The sequence below is a fragment of the Pteropus vampyrus genome, unplaced genomic scaffold, assembly GCF_000151845.1.
Source record: "Pteropus vampyrus isolate Shadow unplaced genomic scaffold, Pvam_2.0 Scaffold79, whole genome shotgun sequence".
NCBI classification, from domain to species: domain Eukaryota; kingdom Metazoa; phylum Chordata; class Mammalia; order Chiroptera; family Pteropodidae; genus Pteropus; species Pteropus vampyrus.
In genome coordinates this window covers 3,009,984-3,013,464 of record NW_011888860.1, presented here as the reverse complement: position 1 = coordinate 3,013,464, position 3,481 = coordinate 3,009,984, and the positions used below count along the sequence as shown (strand labels likewise).

General features: G+C 33.0%; 1 pseudogene; it reads left to right on the top strand.

Annotated features, from left to right (window-relative positions):
- The first annotated feature begins 2,947 nt into the window (after positions 1-2,947).
- On the top strand, positions 2,948-3,066 carry LOC111741558 (annotated as a pseudogene).
- The last annotated feature ends 415 nt before the right edge of the window (positions 3,067-3,481 follow it).

Here is a 3,481-nt window from a genome sequence, read left to right as displayed (position 1 = left end):
AGGTTTTATAATGTATCAGGTACTTAGCTAATTCAAAGACAATTCTTTCTGGGTTATTTCGCTTAGCATAACTCAGGCAGAAAAAGTTGAAAATCATATAATATCACTTATATGTGGGATATAAACCTAAAAGCAACAAATGAACAGGACAAACAAACAGAGACTCATGGACATGGACTATAGACTAGTGGTTACCAAAGGCTAGGGGGTGGGAGGAGGGGGGAGGTAGACAGGTTAAAGGGTGTCAAATATGTGGTAAAAGAAAGAAATCTAACTATGGGAGGTGAACATGCAGTATAAATATATATGTGCTTTACTGTTAAAGTATACAGCTGCAACTTTTAGATTTCGTTAACCAATGTCAGCATAAAATTATTTAATTAATTAATTATTTAAAAAAAAATACTCTAACTATTACCTCCATTTTACTGATAAGGAATTTAGGCATAGAAGGGATATGTGGCTTAACCAAGGTCATACAGATAGCTAACTAAATCCAACAGTTCATTATAAAAAAAAAAAGTTCACATCATGTTCAAATTAGGTTAATCCCAGAAATGTAAAATTTGTTATACTTAATCAAACTCATCAATGCCATTTATCTCATTATTATAGTGAAGGATAAAACTCATATTATTTAAATGATCCAAACAGATTGTAATAAACATCAGGACCTTTTTATTTTTTCAAAAATCTTAGCAAACTAAGACTAAAAGAGAACTTCCTTGCATTATATATTAAAACCTTATAGCTAACATTATATATCAAAACCTTATAGCAAACACTATACTTAGTGGCAAAACATAGATGGTATAATCTTTAAAGTATAAAACAATATTCAATATCATTATGACTGATTCATATAGTACAAAAAATGTCTTACCAATACCAAAAGGAAAAATAAAACTACAAGAGAAAGAAAAAAATCATCATTATTTGCACATATGATCATTTCTTAATGAAATGACAGAGTTATCACTAAAGAAGCAATTAGAAATAAGAAAGTTCAGAAATTTGGCTGGACATACAACCTAAAAACTTAATAATACCAATTTACCACAGCAATAAGCAACTAGAAAATTAATTTAAAAAAAGAAAAAAACTATAAAATATCTAGAAATTAACTTAACCAAGAATACATAATAATTCCATGGAGAAAATATTAGAACTCTGATAAAGGTCATACTAGATGATTTATAAAATTAAATACATATTCTATTCTCTTAGATAAGATGACTTAACATTATAAAGATATTCTTTCTTCTTAATCTATAAATTCAATGTAATGTCAATCACATTTCCAGTTGGATTTTTAAGAATTAAATAAATTTGTTCTATTATTTAACAGAAGGAAGAAAACTTTGAAAAAGATGAAAAAACAAGGGCAAGCTGCTAGTTTTTACCACATACCTTTAAGTCATAATGGTAAAACAAAATTAAGATGCTGTCATAAGAACAATCATATTGACCAATGGAACATAACAGAGAGCTCAGGGACAAAGTATGTTTATGGAATACTTTTATATAAGATAAAGGTAGTATCACAAATTCATTGGGAAACAATGAATTATTTAGTAAAATGGTTTGGGAAAAGTGAATCCCTACTTAACCTTATATACCAAAGTAAACTACAGAAGGAGTAAATACTTAAAGGTGAAAGATAAAACTAGAAAGTTGGTAGGATAAAATGTGGAATACTTACAGACCTGAGGAGGGAGAAGACTGTTTAGAGAAAACTTCAAAAGCACAAACAAGGAGAAAAAAAATGAGTAAATTGTTTATATCAAAATGAAGAATTGCTGGTCAATAAAAAATACTCTGAATAGAGCTAAGATGTAGCTGACAGAAGAAGATATTTTCAAAGTACATAAACAACAGAGGATTAATGTTTAGAATATACAAGAAACTCTTACAAAGCTATAATAAAAGACAACAACCTAAACAGAAAAATGAGCAAGAAATATAAATACCCAATTTATAGAAAGAGAAATCTAAGACACTGAGAAACGGATGAAAAGTCAAAAACAATTGGTAATTACAGAAATGCAAATTAATACATGTTACTGTAGACTGGCAAAAATTAGAAAGCTGAATAATGCTAAACTTTTACAGACATATTGGTAGATTTGAACCTTTGTCCATGGTGGCGAAAATATAGACTGGTGCAAAATTTCTGGAAAGCAATTTGGCACTAGTCTAAGTAAATATATGTACCACATGACCCAGAAATTCTGCAACTGGATGAATATGCAAAAGTTCTCAAAAAGTCCCTGAAGACATGACAGAATTATTCGTCACAGCTCTAGCAATGATGCCAGTTTCCTAGTCACCTAGGAAATACTGTCTGTCATCTAGGTAGGAACCCATCCAAGAGCTTAGTTCACATACAACAGAATCCCACCACAAAGAGCTGAAAGATGGCTTGGCTTGGTCAGAGCTGAGATAGAAAGAAGGGCCAGTGCTGGATCTCACGCAGCAGTGAAAAATGCAGTGTCATCCCCAAAAGCCCCCTCAAAAACTCATACATGTGTCCCACAAAGAGTCAGTTTTTGGTCACTCACCATAGAGGGGGTGTTGACTGTAAATTACTATTAGTCAGATAAGCACCAAAAGAAGGGCATCACTTCTGACTAATTAAGGTGAGAGGTAATTATCTCTTTCCCTCTCCCTTCTTCTGCTCCGATGAAGTAGAGGAACCAAACTTTAAAGAGAGTTTAGAGAGGAGGTATCTCATAGCTACATTATATTCACCACCCTACAAGCAATTAGAGCCAAGATCAAGTCTTGAAAATGAGGCAGTTAGTTGAAAAGTGAATCTTTAGTGTTGTTCAGCTCTATAAAGCACTATAGAGCTTTCAGCTCAGTGTCCTTTCTCTATGAATCCTGCTGTGATCTGAACGTTGTGCCCTTCCCAGATTAATACATTGAAATCCTGAGCGCGGTGCCTGTCTACCACCATGCTACCCTGAACGTGCCTGAACCTGTCTGATCTCGGAAGCTAAGCAGGATCGGACCTGGTTAGTACTTGGATGGGAGACCACTTAAGAAGACCAGGTGCTGTAGGCATAAAAAATTTAAAAAAAAAAAAAAAAAGGGTGCCTCCCCAAAAAAAAAAAAAAACAAAAAAAAAAAAAAAAAAAAAAAAAAAAACAATTAATGCCTTTATAAAAGAGGCCCCAGAGAGTTTGCTTGTTCCTTCTGCCAGGTAAGGTGACAACAAGAAGTCTGGCCCTCACCTGACCATGCAGGCACCCTGATGTGAGACTTCAAACCTCTAGAACTGTAAGAAATAAAATTCTGTTGTTTATAAGCTACCCAGTCTGTGGCATTTTGTTATGGAAGTCTAAGACAGACCTCTAAGAAAAAAGGAAGTCAGGATGAAAAGATAAGCTAACTCACCAGATGCTAGAAACAGCAATTAGTTTAATTTTTCTTTATAACCACATAATTTCAAAATTATTTAAGACAAGAAGAACAGAAA